This window comes from Eubalaena glacialis, chromosome 12, assembly GCF_028564815.1.
Source record: "Eubalaena glacialis isolate mEubGla1 chromosome 12, mEubGla1.1.hap2.+ XY, whole genome shotgun sequence".
Taxonomy (NCBI): domain Eukaryota; kingdom Metazoa; phylum Chordata; class Mammalia; order Artiodactyla; family Balaenidae; genus Eubalaena; species Eubalaena glacialis.
In genome coordinates, this window is record NC_083727.1 from 18,554,618 (window position 1) to 18,580,419 (window position 25,802).

A 25,802-nucleotide genomic window follows, 5' to 3' on the forward strand; every position below is an offset into this window, starting at 1 on the left:
TAGTTCCTATGCCATTGTTTGGGTTTGAGATGCCCTGACCCTGCACGTACAGTCTCCTTTCAGAAACACAAGATTAAATTCTAGCTGCACATCTGTTTTAAGTGCAGCAAAGTACAACTCCTTAACCTTATATATGCTAAATGCTTTCATTGACTGTTGAGTAAGAGTCATTTTGGGTCATTCCCCAAGATTCAAAACCAGATGAGAAAGTGACTATGAAAAATCACTAAGTACACATACACAAGAGCACATTTAGAATTTATAAAGCAACTATTCCTTAGAGCAGTTTAACCACTCAAGTTTGAGATTTTAAAGTATATCAATTTGTGAGTAAATTAAGTAGGAATGTTTTTCCCTATTCCAATAATTCCACCTGTATTAATATACATCACAGATCCTAGACGTCAGTGGTTCTCAAACTTTATTTTTTATAACAATCCCCTGAGTTGTATACTGAAACTGCATGTAGCCAAATTCTAAATCTCCTCCCCATCCAGCAGGTCTGGAGTGAGCCTGGGAATCTGTAGTTTCCATAGACCTCAGGTGATTTGTATGCAGGTGAATCACCCATCATATTTGAGAAAAACTGAGCATTTTGAAATAGTTATGAGAGGAAAACCAGTTAATGTTGTAAGTTATGCATCTCCAATTTTAATACACTTCTAGAAGCTTGTAGACACAGTTCAGGATAGAAAAGATATTTTAATCAATTGGCAATATTAGGTTTGGCTTCTGGCCCCTGGATATCCAGTTGTACATTTGTAAATCACATCCCGCTTTGGGCATTGGTACTTCATTGTTAAATGGAGGGTGAGGTGGCGTGTGGAGTCAGTCATTTCTAATGTGCCTTCCCATCTTATGTGAGTCAGTGCTTCTGCACTTCTGCTTTTCTTGGCTCCTGGGTTGGGTTTCACATGAGCATAAGGCCACTATCTAGCAGCACTTGATGAGATCAGAGTGGAAGTAGATGTTCGCAACCTTAATAAATTCAACCAGCATTATTTCTGAGAGTTCACCATTCTCTTCTCCTGCCTTGGGAAGAAAGGATTTGGTAGAATGAAAGCACATGGGCCTGACAATTTAAATTTATTTATAGGAGTACAGGAAATAAAAAACAAAGTTATGGAATCTTTAAAGGGCAGTATATCTTGAATTTTCATTGGTGGGTAAATATGCTTGTGCCACAGAAAATGAATTTTGTGTCATCATTTACTATTCACAAACATATGATTATTTCAGTAACATAGATAAGATGACATGTGACCTTCTGTTTTCTCTATCTCTAGACATTCAAAAAAATTGGGGGTACCCTTTAAAAAAATTAAAACCTCCAGAATGTGAAAACAATCTTGGATGAAATAGCATGGTAACTTATATCTAGCTCAAGCATCTGTCAATAAGTTTCATGCTTCAATAACCTATAAAAGAGGAAAATAAAGTTCCTTTAATTTTTCTGCCTTTCAACTCTGGAACAGAATGTCCCTGACTTTAAAATGGATCATCTCCAAAGAAGGGGAAAATGAAAAGTTAGCTTAACATATTATTAACTGCTAGTATTTTTAGTGTTTCGAAAATTTGCTTATATATTCCTCTCATTGAAATATGCAGTTATGACATTTCCGAGAAGTGATGGCATTTGGTGTTAAAGACAAAATAGTGGGAATTTATACCATAGCAGCCTGATTCTTGCACCTGTTCTGTCTGAGGAAGAAAGTTTTCTGAGGCCACTTGTGGAGTCAGTGGCTGTCTAATGTGACATAAACATGTAAACGTTTGTTACTTTTCAACAATGCTATGATTTGTGATTAATAAGTAATAGCAAATAATTAGATAGCACTAACTTAGATTTTAAGTATTGTGTGTGTATGTGTGTGTATTCATGTAACTGTCATTATCTTCATCTTACAGATGAGAAACTGAGCCAGGAAGAAATTACATCTGTTGCCCAAGGTTATGTGGCTGGTAAGTGAAAGATCCCAGGCAACCTGGCAACAGAGTTTATGTACTTAACTAGCAGACAACACTACCTCTCAACTTCAAATGTGTTGTCCTGCTGAGTAGCCATCCTGGGAGGCTGTACAATTCCATTGATGTTGGCATTACTGAAGACATTCCTGTACTTTCTTCAATGTGATTGATTGCTGATAAATTAAAAGCCAATCTAAACAGAGAGCGAAGTACCCCCAGCAGCTCAATCTGGCAGTATAAAAAGGAAGTGAACTGTCCCTCTAACTAGATGCAGCCCACAGACATGCTTAGTTTGGCCTGGACAGTGTTTTACATTTTAATTAGTCACCAAAATAAACACAATGAAATTTAAAAGCCTTATACACCAATGTGAATTTCTGCCCTGTCTTAGAAAATTGAATCCTCAACATTGGGCTTTTATCTCCAGTTTCTCGCAGTCCCATCATCTACATCCCCCAGAAACTGGGGCTCAGTGTCACTTACCACTTGTCTCATCACTTCATTTGTGTATTTTACCTGCCTGGCCCCTGTAGACATTTGATTTTGAGACACTTGAAACAAAAACATTGTTTTCAAGGAGTAGTGGAAACAAAATAGTTATTGAAGCTTACAAAGGAAATTTCAGAAAGGTGGCTTTTCGGTTAGAAGGGCATGTATTCCTAGGAATTAAAGGATTAATACAGAGCATTATTCTGAGCAAAAGAATTTAGGGTCAGATTAAATCTTGGGACACATAATTCTGCCCCATCCCTAATTTTCTATGTGCCCTCAAGCAAGTTCCTCAACTTTCATGTGGAATAGCATATTTTCCAAATTCTAGGTACTATTCACACAAGATGACAAAAAAATATTTTCATGCCATGATCAATGTGTACTATTCCAGAGAAGATCAAAATGTTACCCAAATGAATAGCAGAAAGATTCCATAGCAATATCACAAATCCCTCTCTCTCCAAGGATGAAATCATTGATTCTTTAATAAACAGGATCTATCAAACAGTAACGACAAGAACAGACACTAATTTGGTCATGTCTGCTGGATAATAAATAAACAAATGTGTTTAATGTGCTGCTGATATTTTTATCACAATTAGAAATGTGTTCACCAAGAACTCTCCCACATAGAATTCTATAAGCAAATCTGCTTTGGACCTAGTCTTTAAAATGTTTGCCTTTATCCATGATACATACAAACTCCTTTATGCTTTGTTTTATCTGTACTGGCAGGATTTGTGCAGCCATACACCCAGACCTCCAGTTATTTACCTAGTAGTTCACCCATACATTCGTTCGAAAGATATTTACCAAGCGCCTACTACATTCCATGTTCTCAGCTTCATTATTGCAATTTACAGCCTAGACACGGTTCAAACAATGAGGGATATTCAGTTATTATGGAGATGGAGGATGCTCAATGGGTCCATTGTTCTATTTTGTGGTTTGAATGGGATTACTGAGATTACTGAAGAAATATTTCCTCACATTTGAGTTCCAAAATTAGTAGCAAAGTGCCAAACATCTTGGATATATGTTGTCCTCTGTGTTTGTGAGTCAAGCTGGGAGAACTGTCTCCAAAGCAGCCTGGTATCTCTGCATCATCAGCTGGCTGGCATTGTGGGGGATAGAGATGATGACAGTTTAATCTTTTTTTTTTTTAATAAATTTATTTATTTATTTATTTTTGGCTGCATTGGGTCTTCATTGCTGCACGCGGGCTTTCTCTAGTTGCGGTGACCGGGGGCTACTCTTTGTTGCGGTGCGCGGGCTTCTCAATGCAGTGGCTTTTCTTGTTGCGGAGCACAGGCTCTAGGCACACGGGCTCAATAGTTGTGGATCGCAGGCTTTAGAGCACAGGCTTAGTAGTTGTGGCACACGGGCTTAGTTGCTCCGCAGCATGTGGAATCTTCCCAGACCAAGGCTCGACCTGTGTCCTCTGCATTGGCAGGCGGATTCTTAACCACTGCGCCACCAGGGAAGTCCGACAGTTTAATCTTTATTATTCTTTCTGAAAAATTGCCAGTTTGTTTCTCCCGTCCTATCATTCCTTAAAGTCTGTCTCAGAACCTTTGGAGTTCCGTTGCGTTCTGTTTGGCAAATCCTTCAGCCCATGTAGCACACTTTGTTTCCGTTTCTTCCAACTTGACTCTTACTTGGTTACATTAGAGAAATGTATTAGCGTCAAATATACCAAGGCTTCCTTCATACAATATACAGATGATGTCACTGAATAAGGTTTGAGAATGTCTTCAATAATTTCATCTTAGGCCAGAAAGGTGTGTAATCTGTGATTCTGTTTGGATCTCTTAAGGTTCCAGAATTTCCATTCAGACAGAACCTTTCAGCAATCATTTATAAGCCTGCTTCCTTTCCTTCCTAATGTTAAACCACAGTTAACAGCATCCTGACTACTTGTGTACTGAACCACTGCAACAGGTTCCATTTGAGACTACAGCCAGAAGCCCATTAATGCCCTAATGAAAGCAATTTGTATCAACTAAGTCACAATGAAGACACAAGAGGGAAAAGGTTAACCCTGCCAAATGGGAGTCTTATTGAATTAAATGAAAACTGCAGTTCACTCTTTCCTCAGAATCCTGGGTGAAATTCAGAGACACAAGCTACATCAGCCTGAAGTATTTTTGGATTTTGTTTTCTTTTCGCTCTGCGTCTTAGCGCATGCTTATTTCAAAGCTCTTCTACTTTTATTTCACTGTCAAGAAGTTTTCTCTCTGATTTTGAATACAGCAGGATGGAATGATTGGAGGGTATGTGTGTGTGTGTGTGTGTGTGTGTGTGTGCGCCTGTGTGTGTGTATGTGTGTTGGGGAGCGGGGTGGAGTCCCAAAGAAAGGAAATCAAGAGAGATCTAAAGGTCTCTTTTCATCAACTGTTCAACCAAAGAACACATGTTCTATTGGGTACTTTCCAAACTGCTACACTGTGCTATTCATCTAAAAGGTTCAGCTCCATCAAAGTCTATCTTGTTGGAATTCTTAGAATTGGAAATATATTTTTTGTAGGATTTATTTTCTTTTCCCTGAGAAAAAAGTGCAAAAAATGCCCAGGAGATTATTATCACCTTCAACATTCATGAGCATCGTGGATAAGCATCTCATTCTAGGTCTTAGAAATATGAGAAAACAAAAGAGGGTAAAGTAGTGTCCCTTTTTTAAAAAAAAAAAAAACCCACTAAGAGCTTACAGTTAATTTCAGGAACAGGTCATGTGCGTGTAAGTATGCAGGTAATTAAAGATATATTGGTAAGTGGTATAGACAATAATGATGTAGGAGAGAGTGAAAGGGGAAGCTGAAATGGAAAGTTCCATGGAGAAATATTAATGATTTAAATTCGCTCAGGGTTAATGCTCCATGACCTAATATTAACCAGAAGAATGATGACTATTAGAAAGAACTGAAGAAAAAACTTGAGGCAGAAAACTTTCCTCCCAGTTTTTCTACTACTGATCTATTTTCTTTACCCAGACTACCTGCATTTAATCCTCATACCTGATGTTCTTTGCATTGCCACAACTAATTGTTCTAGAACAAGGGTCAGTAAACTTTTCTCTGTAAAGAGTTTCAGATAGTAAATATTTTAGGCTTTGTAAGCCATGCAGTTTTTGTCACAACTACTCAGTTACAGAGTTGTAACATGAAAGCAGCCGTAGACAATATGTAAAAATTGAACACTGTAATATTCCGACAAAACTTTATGAACACTAAAATTAGAAGTTCATGTAATTTTTGTGCATCACGAAATAGTATTCATCTTTGGATTTTTTTTTTTTTTTACTTTGAAATCTTTATTTTTAAATTTTTTAATTTTTTTAACATCTTTATTGGAGTATAATTGTTCTACACTGGTGTGTTAGTTTCTGCTTTATAACAAAGTGAATCAGCCATACATATACATATATCCCCATATCTCCTCCCTCTTGCGTCTCCCTCCCACCCTCCTTCTCCCACCCCTCTAGGTGGTCACAAAGCACTGAGCTGATCTCCCTGTGCTATGCAGCTGCTTCCCACTAGCTATTGATTTTACATTTGGTACTGTATATATGCCCATGCCACTCTCTCACTTCGTCCCAGCTTACCCTTCCCCCTCCTTGTGTCCTCAAGTCCATTCTCTACGTCTGCGTCTTTATTCCTGTCCTGCCCCTAGGTTCTTCAGAACCATTCTTTTTCTTTTTCTTTTTAGATTCCATACATACATGTTAGCATACGGTATTTGTTTTTCTCTTTCTGACTTACTTCACTCTGTATGACAGACTCTAGGTCCATTCACCTCACTCCAAATAACTCAGTTTCGTTTCTTTTTATGGCTGAGTAATATTCCATTGTATATATGTGCCACGTCTTCTTTATCCATTCATCTGTCGATGGACACTTAGGTTGCTTCCATGTTCTGGCTCTTGTAAATACAGCTGCAGTGAACATTGTGGTACATGACTCTTTTTGAATTATGGTTTTCTCAGGGTGTATGCCCAGTAGTGGGATTGCTGGGTCGTATGATAGTTCTATTTTTAGTTTCTTAAGGCACCTCCATACTGTTCTCCATAGTGGCTGTATCAATTTACATTCCCACCAACAGTGCAAGAGGGTTCCCTTTTCTCCACACACTCTCCAGCATTTATTGTTTGTAGATTTTTTGATGATGGCCATTTTGACTGGTGTGAGGTGATACCTCACTGTAGCTTTGATTTGCATTTCTCTAATGATTAGTGATGTTGAGCATCCTTTCATGTCTTTGTTGGCCATCTGTATAGCTTCTTTGGAGAAACGTCTATTTAGGTCTTCTGCCCATTTTTGTATCGGGTTGTTTGTTTTTTTGATATTCAGCTGCATGAGCTGCTTGTAAATTTTGGAGATTAAGCCTTTGTCAGTTGCTTCATTCGCAAATATTTTCTCCCATTCTGAGGGTTGTCTTCTCGTCTTGTTTATGGTTTCCTTTGCTGTACAAAAGCCTTTAAGTTTCATTAGGTCCCATTTGTTTATTTTTGTTTTTATTTCCATTTCTCTAGGAGGTAGGTCAAAAAGGATCTTGCTGTGATTTATGTCATAGAGTGTTCTGCCTATGTTTTCCTCTAAGAGTTTTATAGTGTCTGGCCTTACATTCAGGTCTTTAATCCATTTTGAGTTTATTTTTGTGTCTGGTGTTAGGGAGTGTTCTAATTTCATTCTTTTACATGTAGCTGTCTAGTTTTCCCAGCACCACTTATTGAAGAGGCTGTCTTTTCTCCATTGTATGTTCTTGCCTCCTTTATCAAAGATAAGGTGACCATATGTGTGTGACTTTATCTCTGGGCTTTCTGTCCTGTTCCATTGATCTATATTTCTGTTTTTGTGCCAGTACCATACTGTCTTGATTACTGTAGCTTTGTAGTATAGTCTGAAGTCAGGGAGCCTGATTTCTCCAGCTCCGTTTTTCTTTCTCAAGATTGTTTTGGCTATTCAGGGTCTTTTGTGTTTCCATACAAATTGTGAAATTTTTTGTTCTAGTTCTGTGAAAAATGCCATTGGTAGTTTGATAGGGATTGCACTGAACCTGTAGATTACTTTGGGTAGTATAGTCATTTTCACAATGTTGATTCTTTGATTCCAAGAACATGGTGTATCTCTCCATCTGTTTGTATCATCTTTAATTTATTTCATCAGTGTCTTATAGTTTTCTGCATAGAGGTCTTTTGTCTCCTTAGGTAGGTTTATTCCTAGATATTTTATTCTTTTTGTTGCAGTGGTAAATGGGAGTGTTTCCTTAATTTCTCTTTCAGATTTTTCATCATTAGTGTATAGGAATGAAAAAGATTTCTGTGCATTAATTTTATATCCTGCTACTTTACCAAATTCATTGATTAGCTCTAGTAGTTTTTTGGTAGCATCTTTAGGATTCTCTATGTTTAGTATCATGTCATCTGCAAACAGTGCCAGCTTTACTTCTTTTCCAATTTGGATTCCTTTTATTTCTTTTTCTTCTCTGATTGCTGTGACTAAAACTTCAGGAACTATGTTGAATAATAGTGGTGAGAGTGGGCAACCTTGTCTTGTTCCTGATCTTAGAGGAAATGGTTTCAGTTTTTTACCATTGAGAATGATGTTGGTTGTGGGTTTGTCATATATGGCCTTTATTATGTGGAGGTAAGTTCCCTCTATGCCTACTTTCTGGAGGATTTTTATCATAAATGGGTGTTGAATTCTGTCAAAAGCTTTTTCTGCATCTATTGAGATATCATATGGTTTTTATCCTTCAATTTGTTAATATGCTATATCACATTGATTGATTTGCATATATTGAAGAATCCTTGCATTCCTGGGATAAACCCCACTTGATCATGGTGTATGATCCTTTTAATGTGCTGTTGGATTCTGTTTGATAGTATTTTGTTGAGGATTTTTGCATCTATGTTCATCAGTGATATTGGCCTGTAGTTTTATTTTTTTTGTGACATCTTTGTCTGGTTTTGGTATCAGGGTGATGGTGGCCTCGTAGAATGAGTTTGGGAGTGTTCATCACTCTGCTATATTTTGGAAGAGTTTGAGAAGGATAGGTGTTAGCTCTTCTGTAAATGTTTGATAGAATTCGCCTGTGAAATCATCTGGTCCTGGGCTTTTGTTTGTTGGAAGCTTTTTAATCACAGTCTCAATTTCAGTGCTTGTGATTGGTCTGTTTATATTTTCTATTTCTTCGTGTTTCAGTCTCGGAAGGTTGTGCTTTTCTAAGAATTTGCTCATTTCTTCCAGGTTGTCCATTTTATTGGCATATAGTTGCTTGTAGTAATCTCTCATGATCCTTTGTATTTCTGCAGTGTCAGTTGTTACTACTCCCTTTTCATTTCTAATTCTGTTGATTTGAGTCTTCTCCTTTTTTATCTTGATGAGTCTGGCTAATGGTTTATCAATTTTGTTTATCTTCTCAAAGAACCAGCTTTTAGTTTTAATGATTTTTGCTATTGTTTCCTTCATTTCTTTTTCATTTATTTCTGATGTGATCTTTATGATTTCTTTCCTTCTGCTAACTTTGGGGGTTTTATGTTCTTCTTTCTCTAATTGCTTTAGGTGTAAGGTTAGGTTGTTTATTTGAGATGCTTTTTGTTTCTTGAGGTAGGATTGTATTGCTATAAACTTCCCTCTTTGAACTGCTCTTCCCACATCCCATAGGTTTTAGATCATCGTGTTTTCATTGTCACTTGTTTCTAGGTATTTTTTGATTTCCTTTTTGATTTCTTCAGTGATCTCTTGGTTATTTAGTAGTGTATTTTTAGCCTCCATGTGTTTGTATTTTTTACAGATTTTTTACCTGTAATTGATATCTAGTCTCATAGTGCTGTGGTCGGAAAAGATACTTGATACGATTTCAATTTTCGTAAATTTACCAAGGCTTGATTTGTGACCCAAGATATGATCTGTCCTGGAGAATGTTCCATGAGCACTTGAGAAGAAAGTGTATTTTGTTGTTTTTGGTTGGAATATCCTATAAATATCAATTAAGTCCATCTTGTTTAATGTATCATTTAAAGCTTGTGTTTCCTTATTTATTTTCATTTTGGATGATCTGTCCATTGGTGAAAGTGGGGTGTTAAAGTTCCCTACTATGATTGTGTTACTCTCGATTTCCCCTTTTATGGCTGTTAGCTTTTGCCCTATTTATTGAGGTGCTCCTATGTTGGGTGCATAAATATTTACAATTGTTATATCTTCTTCTTGGATTGACCCCTTGATCATTATGTAGTGTCCTTCTTTATCTCTTGTAATAGCCTTTATTTTAAAGTCTATTTTTTTCTGATATGAGAATTGCTACTCCAGCTTTCTTTTGATTTCCATTTGCATGGAATATCTTTTTCCATCCCCTCACTTTCAGTCTGTATGTGTCTCTAGGTCTGAAGTGGGTCTCTTGTAGACAGCATATATCCGGGTCTTGTTTTTGTATCCATTCAGCCAGTCTATGTCTTTTGGTTGGAGCATTTAATCCATTTACATTTAAGGTAATTATCGATATGTATGTTCCTATTCCCATTTTCTTAAATGTTTTGGGTTTGTTATTGTAGGTGTTTTCCTTCTCTTGTGTTTCTTGCCTAGAGAAGTTCCTTTAGCATTTGTTGTAAAGCTGGTTTGGTGGTGCTGAACTCTCTCAGCTTTTGCTTGTCTGTAAAGGTTTTCATTTCTCTGTCGAATATGAATGAGATCCTTGCTGGGTAGAGTAATCTTGGTTGTAGGTTTTACCCTTTCATCACTTTAAATATGTCCTGCCACTCCCTTTTGGCTTGCAGAGTTTCTACTGAAAGATCAGCTGTTAACCTTATGGGGATTCCCTTGTATGTTATTTGTTGTTTTTCCCTGCTGCTTTTAATATTTTTTCTTTGTATTTAATTTTTGATAGTTTGATTAATATTTCTTGCCATGTTTCTCCTTTGATTTATCCTGTATGGGATTCTCTGCGCTTCCTGTAGTTAATTGACTGTTTCCTTTTCCCATATTAGGGAAGTTTTAAAGTATAATCTTTCAAATATTTTCTCAGTCCCTTTCTTTTTCTCTTCTTCTTCTGGGACCCCTATAATTCGAATGTTGGTGTGTTTAATGTTGTCCCAGGGGTCTCTGAGACTGTCCTCAATTCTTTTCATTGTTTTTTCTTTATCCTGCTCTGCGGTAGTTATTTCCACTATTTTATCTTCCAGGTCACTTATCTGTTCTTCTGCCTCGGTTATTCTGCTATTGATTCCTTCTAGAGAATCGTTAATTTAATTTATTGTGTTGTTCATCATTGTTTGTTTGCTCTTTTGTTCTTCTAGGTCCTTGTTAAAAGTTTCTTGTATTTCTCCATTCTATTTCCATGATTTTGGATAGTCTTTACTGTCGTTATTCTGAATTCTTTTTCAGGTAGACTGCCTATTTCCTCTTCATTTGTTTGGTCTGGTGTCTTTTTACCTTGCTCCTTCATCTGCTGTGTGTTTCTCTGTCTTCTCATTTTGCTTCACTTACTGTGTTTGGGATCTCCTTTTCGCAGGCTGCAGGTTCGTAGTTCCCGTTGTTTTTGGAGCCTGCCCCCAGTGGCTAAGGTTGGTTCAGTGGGTTGTGTAGGCTTCCCTGTAGAGGGGACTGGCGCTTGTGTTCTGGTGGTTGAGGCAGGATCTTTTCTTTCTGGTGGGCAGGACCGCGTCTGGTGGTGTGTTTTGGGATCTGTGACATTATTATGATATTAGGCAGCCTCTCTGCTAATGGATGGGGTTGTGTTTCTGTCTTTCTAGTTGTTTGGCATAGGGTGTCCAGCACTGTAGCTTGCTGGTTGTTGAGTGGAGCTGGGTCTTAGCGTTGAGGTGGAGATCTCTGGGAGAGCTTTCACCGTTTTATATTACATGGAGCCAGGAGGTCTCTGGTGGGCCAGTGTCCTGAACTCGGCTCTCCCACCTCAGAGGCACAGACCTGACACCCTGCCGGAGCACCAAGAACCTGTCAGCCACACGGCTCAGAAGAAAAGGGAGGAAAAAGAAAAAAAATAGATAAATAAATAAAGTTATTAAATTAAAAGAAAGTATTAAAAATAAAAAAGTTAAAAAGTAATAAAAAAAAGAAAGAAAGAAGATAGCAACCAAATCAAAAAGAAATCCACCAATGATATCAAGCGCTAAAAACTATGCTAAAGAAAAAAACACAACCACCAAAAAACGAACACAGAGAATCCTAGGACAAATGGTAAAAACAAAACTATACAGACAAACACACAGAGAAGCATACACATACACACTCACAGAAAGCAAAAAAGGAAAAAAAAAATCTATATATAAGAAGAAAAAAATATATATCTATATATAAAGGGAAAAAAAAAAGGAAGAGAGCAACCAAATCAACAGACAAATCTACCAATGATAATAGACTCTAAATACTAAACTAAGATAAACATAAAACCAGAAACAAGTTAGGTGCAGAAAGCAAACCCCAAGTCTACAGTTGCTCCAAAAGTCCACCGCCTCGACTTTGAGATGATTCGTTGTCTATTCAGGTATTCCACAGGTGTAGGGTACATCAAGTTGATTGTGGAGATTTAATCCGCTGCTCCTGAGGCTGCTGGGAGAGATTTCCCTTTCTCTTCTTTGTTCGCACAGCTCCTGGGGTTCAGCTTTGGATTTGGACCCACCTCTGTGTATAGGTCGCCTGAGGGCATCTGTTCTTCACCTAGACAGGACGGGGTTAAAGGAGCAGCTGATTCAGGCGCTCTGTCTCACTCAGGCCGGGGGAGGGAGGGGTACGGATGCGGGGCGAGCCTGTGGCGGCAGAGGCCGGCATGACATTGCACCAGCCTGAGGCGTGCCGTGCGTTCTCCCGGGGAAGTTGTCCCTGGATCACGGGACCCTGGCGGTGGCAGGCTGCACAGGCTCCTGGGAGGGGAGGTGTGGATAGTGACCTGTGCTTGCACACAGGCTTCTTGGTGGCTGCAGCAACAGCCTTAGCGTCTCATGCCCGTCTCTGGGGTCTGCGCTGATAGCCGTGGCTCGCGCCCATCTCTGGAGCTCGTTTAGGCGGCGCTCTGAATCCCCTCTCCTCACGCACCCTGAAACAATGGTCTCTTGCCTCTTCGGCAGGTCCAGACCTTTTCCCGGACTCCCTCCTGGCTAGCTGTGGCGCACTCGCCCCCTTCAGGCTGTGTTCACGCAGCCAACCCCAGTCCTCTCTCTGGGATCCGACCTCCGAAGCCCGAGCCTCAGCTCCCAGCCCCCGCCCACCCCAGCGGGTGAGCAGACAAGCCTCTCGGGCTGGTGAGTGCTGGTCGGCACCGGTCCTCTGTGCGGGAATCTCTCCGCCTTGCCCTCTGCACCCCTGTTACTGCGCTCTCCTCCATGGCTCTGAAGCTACCCCCCCACCGCCCATCCCCCATCCGCACCAGTGAAGGGGCTTCCTGGTGTGTGGAAACCTTTCCTCCTTCACGTCTCCCTCCCAGAGGTGCAGGTCCTGTCCCTATTCTTTTGTCTCTGTTTTTTCTTTTTTCTTTTGCCCTTCCCAAGTACATGGGGAGTTTCTTGCCTTTTGGGAAGTCTGAGGTCTTCTGCCAGCGTTCAGTAGGTGTTCTGTAAGAGTTGTTCCACATGTAGATGTATGTCTGATGTATTTGTGGGGAGGAAGGTGATCTCCACATCTTACTCCTCTGCCATCTTGAAGGTGTCCCCCATCTTTGGAGCTTTTTAAACTACTTACAACATATAAACCATTGTTAGCTCGTGGGCTGTAGAAAAATGGGTGGTGAAGCAGATTTGGCCCATGCACCATAGATTACTGACTTCTACATTAGAAGACTTCAGCATTTCCCAACCTTTACCCTTACTACAGCTGTATTCACTTTCCTCATAGAAACTAGGTCCAGTTTCTATGAGACAGAAACTAGTTTCTGTCTCATAGAAACTAGGTCCAGTTGCTATATACAATTTGGGTGACTTATAATCTTCAAAGTATAAAGCTAAAATTAATGTAATAATTTCTTTGATAGTAAATAATTGACGTAACTTCAGATCAAGGAAGTCTCCTGACATGTTAAGCATCAGAAACTGCTGTCCAGGGAAAAGTCAAGTAAGTAGAACATATGATGGATGAGTCAGAATCTGTGTAACTAATAGTGAAGCCTGATCCCACTGCCTCTCTTGGGCAGGAGACCAGAGAATTCCTCTTTGCAGAAGAGATCAGCCAAAAGAAAAGACTCAATGATACTGATATTTGTTGATTTCACAATGAAATTTCTTCAATGCTCCATATTATTTTGAAATATGGAGGCAAATACTAGGAGTAACTCTAAGTAAGGAAAATGGCTGCCTGAGGAGAGCAGGACTTGGGGATGGAAAGGGATGAAATAGAAAACATACTGATTTTATTTTAAGCCTTGTAATAAAATTTGACTTTTTTTTAAATAACATCTTTATTGGAGTATAATTGCTTTACAATGTTGTGTTAGTTTCTGCTGTATAACAAAGTGAATCAGCTCTACATATACATATATTCCCATATCCCCTCCCTCTTGTGTCTCCCTCCCACCCTCCCTATCCCACCCCTCTAGGTGGTCACAAAGCACTGAGCTTATCTCTCTGTGCTATGTGGCTGCTTCACACTGGCTATCTATTTTACATTTGATAGTGTATATATGTCCATGCCACTCTCTCACTTTGTCCCAGCTTACCCTTCCCTCTTCCTGTGTCCTCAAGTCCATTCTCTACGTCTGCCTCTTTATTCCTGTCCTGCCCCTAGGTTCATCAGAACCATTAAAATTTGACTTCTAAATTCCTACATCTACATTTTTCTTAAATATAATAATTTAATTAAAAAGAAAAAAGAAAACAGAGCCCTTTGGTGACTCTCAATGCCTATAGAATGAACCCAAACTATTGGGCATGTCACACAAGACGCTCTATAACTTGGGCAAGCCCACCTTTATGGCTATACCACGGTCACTCCACAGCATGTACCAGGAAAAGAACTATTCTATCCAACCTGCTTTTATATCCCCATGTTCTTGGTCCTGTTTTTTTCTCTTGAATGTCCTTTCCTTGCTCTCTGCCTGGTGAGCTACTTCTCTTTCAGAAAACGCCAGCTTAAATGTTGCCTCCTCTTTGTACCTTTCACAGTCCCCATAGGAATCATTAACTGGTTTACTATCTATGTATTCTTAGCACTTTTGACATGTTTACACCATAGCACTTAGCACAGAGGATTATTTATTTATTGGACTGTCATGCTACTTAGACTGTAAGTATCTCAAGGCAAGGATCAGGTCTGATTCATCTTTATATCACCACTTCCTAGCACATAGTAGGTGCTCAGGTAATAGTAATTGACTTAAAGATCAAATTTGCCTATAGTCAGACACTTAATGAAAGAAGAAGCTACATGATTAGTGACTCTTATTTTTAAATGTTTAAATAGTTGGTAACTAAGAGACTGACAGAAGGAAGGCCAGGAGATTCTTTTGCAGCAAATACGACAAATTTGGTTTTATTTTTCCTGAGTTGTGGATTGACAGTAAGTTATCTAGTAAATATATCGTATCAGAAGTTAGAGAAACCAGTTCAATTTCACAAAAGAAACTAAGGTTAAAAATATATATTATGCTGTCATTATCATATTAAACCATCTGTGAATCCAAGAGATTTGACGAGATTTCTGAGGTAGACAATTGTTTTACACAGTAATTCTCAACTCCAGATGTGCAATAGAATCATCTGGAGAGCTTGTGAAAATGCACATTCCTCTGGCCCCATGCCCTGAGATTCTGAATCAGAAGGTCTGGGGCAGGACCCAGGAATCTGCATTTTTACAGGTGCCTTCTGATGATTCTGAGGGAGAACCTCACATCTACAGCTTGAGAAATTTCTGGGACAATGGAAGAAGAAAAAGTTGAAGAAATGACTTTGGGAGTGATTTGGAAGACTGGAGGAAGATTTGTACCCAATGAAGGGGAGAGGAAGAGATGGCTGCAATTTGGAAATGGCTTTGCTACTATCTGCGGAAAACAGAAAATACTGGAATTAGAATTTACCAGTTACTTTATCTGCAAAATTATTTCTTCTGATTCATGGTTTGAATTTTAAAATAACTTCATGTCACAGACCTCGTAAACAGCTTACTATAGGGACTAAGAAGATATCTGGGAACTCATGTCAATTTTCAACCTATGATGAGTTAGAATTCTACTGCTCTAAGTGTCATGCTGTTTTCTTCCACTTACCAAATGCTTTTGCCATAATAAAATCAATTATATATTCAGATTGAACATCTTTTTGTTAAGCGAATTATGTAAAAAGTCTTTATAGATATGACCATTGTTTTTCACTATATAAAACACCCTGGTAATGACTCATCCTTATGTGCAGAACTCAGAGAATCTATCATTCACTGCATAAATTACTGTTGAAAAGTTTGCTTTTATTGCTAACTGTGGAAATGAATAAAGCCTTGTGAATATATTTTTTAAGCAGTCTACATTCCATTTTTTACTAGAGCCACAGCTAGTTCTATAAAGGAAACAAGTCCAACTGAAATTTTAATGATAAAATAATAAATAATTGTTAAATTATCTACTTAATTCAGTAAATTAAAAATAAATAAATATTAACCAAACATATGTTAGAGTTAAATTTGCCAACAGCGTCATTACAATAAATGATATTAAGCATGAAATCTATCACTGCCTGCTACATGTGGAAATAAACAAAGACTAACCAAATGAGAACAAGCAAAGGTTATTTTTTCTGAGCTTGTTATAGGAAAAGAGTCAACCACTATTACTTGTGTTTGGCAGAGACACAAAGACAGGCAGAGGAGCCAGAAAGCTTTATACAAAATAAAAGGAGAGGCTTCAGGTGTGCTCTGATTGAAGGCTGTTGGTATAGGAAAGCTGTAGGTGGGCTAAGTAGAAGTGGGAAATCCTATGTGATTGGTTAGGGGTGAGTATATGCCCCCTAATTGGCCCTAAGTTGGAAGCCAGGACAAAAGTTAGGGAAGCTGTCAGTTATTAATCAAGTTCTGGTCATTTGGGGCTAACTGTTTTAGGGATTATTGTTTAACTTCCTGGGTCAGTTGCTAGTTCCTACAAGTCTGACTTACAGTTAGCAGGCTGGCTTTCTGGGCTGGTTACTCTAGCTAATAGTTTGGTTTCCTGAGCTGGTTGCTATAGATTGTGCGTCAGAGTTCCATTTACATGGTCTGGCCATTGTACATTCAATCTGATGTACACAATGATATCTATGATTTTTTAGGGCAAAATCAGAGGTAAAGTTGGATAGATCTCCAAGACTTATTCTAGAGCAACAAAACATGCTGAAGAGCTATACAAGTTATTATTTATATTACATGAAAAGAAAAGAAGAACCTATGTAAACAAAACTATAGATGTTTAGTAAACATATAATGTTTAGCTAATATTAGACGTGAATGTATATGTTTATCAAAAGTCCTGGAATGTTATAAAAAAAAATCATGTAATGGAAATCCCAAGAGAATCACTGAGATACTGGAGGAATTCCTACAGTTTATTCCTAGACCCAAGGGGTGGTGGTACAGGGAGCAGCTCTCTGTGGAGATGTCCACATACGTGTGAGGAACAGCCTTTGCATGTGGGCGGGACCCTGATGTGGGAAGAGAATGGGTATGGGTCATTCTTCCTTGAACTATGTATTCTAAGGAGGAATTCTAAGTTGGAATTTGAATTTTTATTTATAAATTCTAAATGCACCTTCTAGATGTCTATGAAGGTATACTGTCAAGAAAGATAAAATATATTTTATTTGATAGTTTATTAGCTTGGTTTATAATTTTAAAATATTCCAACCTTTGGTATGTAGGCCTCCATTCGTTCCTCAAATGTTTGGAGCAGGCCTGATAGTGTCTTTGCTGTCCTAGAGCCTGGGGGAAGACTGAACCTTGAAGGGTCAAAGAAAGGTGCTCTACAAGGTAGATCACCCAGGTGGAACCTGTTTTTCCCTCTCTCTGTTCCAAACCACCTGTCTACACAGAGTAGTATATCTGTCTATAGAAAGCCCAGTTAGAGCGCTAGATTAAAAATAACTGCTTCCCAGCCACATAGCACAGGGAGATCAGCTCGGTGCTTTGTGACCACCTAGAGGGGTGGGATAGGGAGGGTGGGAGGGAGATGCAAGAGGGAGGAGGTATGGGGATATATGTATATGTGTAGCTGATTCAATTTGTTATAAAGCAGAAACTAACACACCATTGTAAAGCAATTATACTCCAGTAAAGATGTTAAAAAAAAAAAAAACTGCTTCCTAATATCTCATTTCTGAATATACAGGAAACATATTACATGAATCTGTATCTAATAAGGAAGACAAATTGCCCCACAAGTTATATTTCCTTGAATACTGTAAGATTATTCCATTCACGTTTTTGTTGTTGTTAAAAAAAAAAACCACAAAAATGGAATGGAAATCTCTTAAACGGTAGGAGAAACGAAATTTCACTCTCCAATTTTGTTTCTTTTTTCGTTATTAGAAACAATTTCAAGCTTACTAAAAAGTTGCAAGTACCACACAAAGAACTTTTTTCTTCCCTGAAATATTTGAGCGTGAATTGCCCAAATGGTGCTTTATTAATCCTGAGTACTTTAGTGTATATTTCCTACAAATAAGGGCATTGTATTATGTAACCAAAATGTAACCATCAAAACCAGGAAGTTAACATCACTACCCTCTTACGTTCAAGCCCCATTCAGGCTGTGCCAATTATCTCAATAAAGAACATATAAGACCAGGTGAGCTCTGACCACTGTCAATCTTGCTGGCCTCAATCTCCCATCATCCCCACAGGCTGCTGCTACCCAGCCATTTTCAGTACGTCAGATACATGGAACTCTTTTGTACTGGAAGCCTTTTGCATACACTCCTTTCTCTGCCTAGAACATTCCTCCTCCAGTGCTTCACCTGCTAAATCCTTCTCTTCTTCCAGGCAGAACTAGTTACTCCCTCAGATAGACTTTCCTTAACTTCCCTAACCTAAGTTAACCCTTTCCCTCAACCTCTTAAGCTTTTTTGTAAAACCTGTGCTTCTCTTTCATTGGACTTCTCAGGTGTGTAGCTGTGTTTTTGTTTGTGAGATTATTTATGAAACGTCTAATTTTCCTTCAATTTCTAAGTTCTGTGAAGGCAAGGATTATAATAATTTTGTTCATCAGCATATCCGGAGGGCCTAACATAGTGTCTGGAACATAGTAGACGCTCAGTAAAAAATTATTCAATGAAAAAAAATTATCCTGTTCAAAGTTTATACAAATCAGTGTAAAATTTTAATCAAATTTTCAACAAACAAATCACAGAAATGAGAATTTTAGAAGTTTTGGATTTCTAAAGAGAGAAAGATGAGTGGATGTGTTGGAAAAACAAAGACCATTTTATTTATTGTGATCTACATTAAAGGCAATGATTCCATTAGACAAAAAGTGTGCATATATTTTTCCTTTTAAATGTATCTTTTATACATTAGAGGTGTGGCTATGTATCATGTAGCATGCTATTACTCTTTATTTCAAAGTAATTTAAGGTGAGACATAGAGAGTGGATTCTGGTAAGATACGCTTAGCAGAGTTTTGCTCAAATGTTTTATTATAGTCAAAATTATTTGAAAAGCACATTTAATATATTACAGACATTTCACTGTAAAAATGATCCTCGTAAAAGTTATATGGAATATTTTATAATGTGGTATATATTATAAATAAACACTATAAACTGTATTATTGAGAAAAATACAAATAAGCCCTATAGCATTTTTTTAAAAAACCAAACGAGTTTAAAATTTTGACTGTTCTTTCTATAAAAATTGAAGAATACATTTAATAGAAAGATACAGTATTATTCTAATAATTGTCTTGCTAAAAATGTCTTTTTTATGTATTATGAGTCTTAAAATTTCTAGTGACGTTTCACTGACTCCATACATTTAACCTAGAAAGTACAAATACTAACTCTGAATCACAGCAAATGGGAAGAGAATTTGATTTATTCAACTCTTAAGGAGAAAATAGAAGTGCTGTTTCATTCTTATAATTTTCATGGTCATTGGGTTTACAATTAGAGGTTCTTCTCTGGTATAAAGATATATCTAGATGTATGTAGAATTTGTACTTAAAATATCTAATAATCCTATGAAGACGTGTAAATTATAAAACCAGTGAGAAGCTTCAAGATGGCGGAAGAGTAAGACGCGGAGATCACCTTCCTCTCCACAAATACATGAGAACTACATCTACATGTGGAACAACTCCTACAGAACACCTACTGAACGCTGGCAGAAGACCTCAGACTTCCTAAAAGGCAAGAAACTCCCCACGTACTTGGGTAGGGCAAAAGAAAAAAGAAAAAAACAGAAACAAAAGAATAGGGACGGGACCTGCACCAGTGGGAGGGAGCTGTGAGGGAGGAAAGGTTTCCACGCACTAGGAAGCCCCTTCGCAGGCGGAGACTACGGGTGGCAGAGGGGGGAAGCTTCGGAGCCACGGAGGAGAGCGCAGCCACAGGGGTGCGGAGGGCAAAGCAGAGAGATTCCTGCACAGAGGCTCGGCGCCGAGCAGCGCTCACCAGCCGGAGAGGCTTGTCTGCTCACCTGCCGGGGCGGGCGGGGGCTGGGAGCTGAGGCTCGGGCTTTGGTCGGATCCCAGGGGGAGGACTGGGGTTGGTGGCATGAACACGGCCTGAAGGGGCTAGGGCGCTGCGGCTAGCCGGGAGGGAGTCCGGGAAAAGGCCTGGACCTGCTGAAGAGGCAAGAGACTTTTTCTTGCTTCTTTGTTTCCTGGTGCACGAGGAGAGGGGATTAAGAGCGCTGCTTTAAAGGAGCTCCAGAGACGGGCGCGAGCCGCGGCTATCAGCGCGGACCCCAGAGACGGGCACGAGACGCTAAGGCTGCTGCTGCCGCCACCAAGAAGCCTGTGTGCGAGCACAGGTCACTATCCACACCTCCCCTCCCGGGAGCCTGTGCGGCCCGCCACTGCCAGGGTCCCGTGATCCAGCGACAACTTCCCCGGGAGAATGTGCGGCGCGCCTCAGACTGGTGCAACGTCATGCCAGCCTCTGCAGCCGCAGGCTCGCCCCGCATCCGTACCCCTTCCTCCCCCCGGCCTCAGTGAGCCAGAGCCCCCGAAGCAGCTGCTCCTTTAACCCTGTCCTGTCTGAGAGCAGGCGACGTACATGCAGAGGCGGGTCCAAATCCAAAGTTGAACCCCAGGAGCTGTACAAACAAAGAAGAGAAAGGGAAATCTCTCCCAGCAGCCTCAGGAGCAGCGGATTAAATCTCCACAATCAACTTGATGTGCCTGCATCTGGGGATTACCTGAATAGACAACGAATCATCCCAAATTGAGGAGGTGGACTTTGGGAGCAAAGATATATATATTTTTTTCCCTTTTTCTCTTTGTGTGAGTGTGTATGTGTATGCTTCTGTGTGTGATTTTGTCTGTATAGCTTTGCTTTTACCATTTGTCCTAGGGTTCTGTCTGTCTTTTTTTTTTTTTCTACTTTAAAAATTGTTTTTCTTAATAATTTTTTATTTTAATAACTTTATTTTATTTTATCTTACTTTATTTTATCCTCTTTCTTTCTTTCTATTTTTTCTCCCTTTTATTCTGAGATGTGTGGATGAAAGGCTCTTGGTGCTCAAGCCAGGCATCAGGGCTGTGCCTCTGAGATAGGAGAGCCAAGTTCAGGATACTGGTCCACAAGAGACCTCCCAGCTCCACGTAATATCAAACGGCAAAAATCTCTCAGAGATCCCCATCTCAATGCCAAGACCCAGCTTCACTCAACGACCAGCAAGCTACAGTGCTGGACACCCTATGCCAAACAACTAGCAAGACAGGAACACAACCCCATCCATTAGCACAGAGGCTGCCTATAATCATAATAAGGCCACAGACACCACAAAACACATCACCAGACATTGACATGCCCACCAGAAAGACAAGATCCAGCCTCATCCACCAGAACACAAGCACTAGTCCCCTCCACCAGGAAGCCTACACAACCCACTGAACCAACCTTAGCCACTGGGGACAGACACCAAAAACAACGGGAACTATGAACCTGCAGGCTGCGAAAAGGAGACCCCAAACACAGTAAGTTAGGCAAAATGAGAAGACAGGAAAACACACAGTAGATGAAGGAGCAAGGCAAAAACCCACCAGACCTAACAAATGAAGAGGAAATAGACAGTCTACCTGAAAAAGAATTCAAAATAATGATAGTAAAGATGATACAAAATCTTGGAAATAGAATAGAGAAAATACAAGAAACATTTAACAAGGACCTAGAAGAACTAAGGAGCAAACAAACAGTGATGAACAACACAATAAATGAAATTAAAAATTCTCTAGACGGAATCAGTAGCAGAATAACTGAGGCAGAAGAACGGATAAGTGACCTGGAAGATAAAATAGTGGAAATAACTACTGCAGAGCAGAATAAAGAAAAAAGAATGAAAAGAACTGAGGACAGTCTCAGAGACATCTGGGACAACATTAAACGCACCAACATTCGAATTATAGGGGTCCCAGCAGAAGAAGAGAAAAAGAAAGGGACTGAGAAAAGATTTGAGGAGATTATAGTTGAAAACTTCCCTAATATGGGAAAGGAAATAGTTGATCAAGTCCAGGAAGCACAGAGAGTCCCATACAGGATAAATCCAAGGAGAAACTCTCAAACACACATATTAATCAAACTATCAAAAATTAAATCAAAGAAAAAATACTAAAAGCAGCAAGGGAGAAACAACAAATAACACACAAGCGAATCCCCAACAGGTTAACAGCTGATCTTTCAGCAGAAACTCTGCAAGCCAGAAGGGAGTGGCAGGACATATTTAAAGTGATGAAGGAGCAAAACCTACAACCAAGATTACTCTACCCAGCAAGGATCTCATTCAGATTTGATGGAGAAATTAAAACCTTTACAGACAAGCAAAAGCTGAGAGAATTCAGCACCACCAAACCAGCTCTACAACAAATGCTAAAGGAACTTCTCTAGGCAGGAAACACAAGAGAAGGAAAAGACCTACAATAACAAACCCAAAACAATTAAGAAAATGGTAATAGGAACATACATATCGATAATTACCTTAAATGTAAATGGATTAAATGCTCCAACCAAAAGACATAGACTGGCTGAATGGATACAAAAACAAGACCCGGATATATGCTGTCTACAAGAGACCCACTTCAGACCTAGAGACACATACAGACTGAAAGTGAGGGGATGGAAAAAGATATTCCATGCAAATGGAAATCAAAAGAAAGCTGGCGTGGCAATTCTCATATCAGAAAAAAATAGACTTTAAAATAAAGGCTATTACAAGAGATAAAGAAGGACACTACATAATGATCAAGGGATCGATCCAAGAAGAATATATAACAATTGTAAATATTTATGCACCCAACGTAGGAGCACCTCAATACATAAGGCAAATACTAACAGCCATAAAAGGTGAAATTGACAGTAACACAATCATAGTAGGGAACTTTAACACCCCACTTTCACCAATAGACAGATCATCCAAAATGAAAATAAATAAGGAAACACAAGCTTTAAATGATACATTAAACAAGATGGACTTAATTGATATTTATAGGACATAGCATCCAAAAACAACAGAATACACATTCTTCTCAAGTGCTCATGGAACATTCTCCAGGATAGATCATACCTTGGGTCACAAATCAAGCCTTGGTAAATTTAAGAAAATTGAAATTGTATCAAGTATCTTTTCTGACCACAATGCCATGAGACTAGATATCAATTACAGGAAAAAAACTGTAAAAATTACAAACACATGGAGGCTAAACAATACACTACTAAATAACCAAGAGATTGCTGAAGAAATCAAAGAGGAAATCAAAAAATACCTAGAGACAAATGACAACAAAAACACAACGATCTAAAACCTATGGGATGCAGCAAAAGCAGTTCAAAGAGGGAAGTTTATAGCAATACAATCCTACCTTAAAAAACAAGAAACATCTCAAATAAACAACCTAACCTTACACCTAAAGCAATTAGAGAAAGAAGAACATAAAACCCCCAAAGTTAGCAGAAGGAAAGAAATCATAAAGATCAGATCAGAAATAAATGAAAAAGAAATGAAGGAAACAATAGCAAAGATCAATAAAACTAAAAGCTGGTTCTTTGAGAAAATAAACAAAATTGATAAACCATTAGCCAGACTCATCAAGAAAAAAAGGGAGAAGACTCAAATCAATAGAATTAGAAATGAAAAAGAGAAGTAACAACTGACACTGCAGAAATACAAAGGATCATGATAGATTACTACAAGCAACTCTATGCCTATAAAGTGGACAACCTGGAAGAAATGGACATTCTTAGAAAAGCACAACCTTCTGAGACTGAACCAAGAAGAAATAGAAAATATAAACAGCCCAATCACAAGCACTGAAATTGAAACAGTGATTAAAAATCTTCCAACAAACAAAAGCCCAGGACCAGATGGCTTCACAGGCGAATTCTATCAAACATTTACAGAAGAGCTAACACCTATTCTTCTCAAACTCCAAAATATAGCAGAGGGAGGGACACTCCCAAACTCATTCTACGAGGCCACCATCACCCTGATACCAAAACCAGACAAAGATGTCACAAAGAAAGAAAACTACAGGCCAATATCACTGATGAACATAGATGCAAAAATCCTCAACAAAATACTAGCAAACAGAATCCAACAGCACATTAAAAGGATCATACACCATGATCAAGTGGGGTTTATCCCAGGAATGCAAGGATTCTTCAATATATGCAAATCAATCAATGTGATATAGCATATTAACAAATTGAAGGATAAAAACCATATGATCATCTCAATAGTCGCAGAGAATGCTTTCGACAAAATTCAACACCCATTTATGATAAAAACCCTCTAGAAATTAGGCATAAAGGGAACTTTCCTCAACATAATAAAGGCCATATATGACAAACCCACAGCCAACATCGTCCTCAATGGTGAAAAACTGAAACCATTTCCACTAAGATCAGGAACAAGACAAGGTTGCCCACTCTCACCACTATTATTCAACATAGTTTGGAAGTTTTAGCCACAACAATCAGAGAAGAAAAAGAAATAAAAGGAATCCAACTTGGAAAAGAAGAAGTAAAGCTGTCACTGTTTGCAGATGACATGATACTATACATAGAGAATCCTAAAGATGCTACCAGAAAACTACTAGAGCTAATCAATGAATTTGGTAAAGTATCAGGATACAAAATTAATGCACAGAAATCTCTAGCATTCCTATACACTAATGATGAAAAATCTGAAAGAAAACCCTCCCATTTACCATTGCAACAAAAAGAATAAAATATCTAGGAATAAAGCTACCTAAGGAGACAAAAGACCTCTATGCAGAAAACTATAAGACACTGATGAAAGAAATTAAAGATGATACAAATAGATGGAGAGATATACCATGATCTTGAATTGGAAGAATCAACATTGTGAAAATGACTCTACTACCCAAAGCAATCTACAGATTCAATGCAATCCCTATCAAACTACCACTGGCATTTTTCACAGAACTAGAACAAAAAATTTCACAATTTGTATGGAAACAGAAAGGATCCCGAATAGCCGTAGCAATCTTGAGAAAGAAAAACGGAGCTGGAGGAATCAGGCTCCCTGACTTCAAACTATACTACAAAGCTACAGTAATCAGGACTGTATGGTACTGGCACAAAAACAGAAATATAGATCAATGGAACAGGATAGAAAGCCCAGAGATAAGCCCACGCACATATGGTCACTTTATCTTTGATAAAGGAGGCAAGAATATACAGTGGAGAAAAGACAGCCTCTTCTATAAGTGGTGCTTGGAAAACTGGACAGCTACGTGGAAAAGAATGAAATTAGAACACTCCCTAACACCAGACACAAAAATAAACTCAAAATGGATTAAAGACCTAAATGTAAGGCCAGACACTATAAAACTCTTAGAGGAAAACATAGGCAGAACACTCTATGACATAAATCACAGCAAGATCCTTTTTGACCCACCTCCTAGAGAAATGGAAATAAAAACAAAAATAAACAAATGGGCCCTAACGAAACTTCAAAGCTTTTGCACAACAAAGGAAACCATAAACAAGACGAAAAGACAACCCTCAGAATGGGAGAAAATATTTGCAAATGAAGCAACTGACAAATAATTAATCTCCAAAATTTACAAGCAGCTCATGCAGCTCAATATCAAAAAAACAAACAACCCAATCCAAAAATGGGCAGAAGACCTAAATAGACATTTCTTCAAAGAAGATATACAGATTGCCAACAAACACATGAAAGAATGCTCAACATCATTAATCA

The 25,802-nt window shown here is 38.7% G+C and overlaps 1 long non-coding RNA gene across 2 annotated transcripts in view; it reads left to right on the top strand.

Annotated features, from left to right (window-relative positions):
- The window catches only part of LOC133101927 (uncharacterized), a 337,779-nt gene that overhangs the window by 28,347 nt on the left and 283,630 nt on the right, over positions 1-25,802 (top strand). For both annotated transcript variants that reach the window (XR_009702790.1, XR_009702792.1), the window contains exon 2: positions 1,909-1,962. This is a non-coding gene — a long non-coding RNA (uncharacterized LOC133101927). The remainder of the gene's footprint in view (positions 1-1,908; positions 1,963-25,802) is intronic.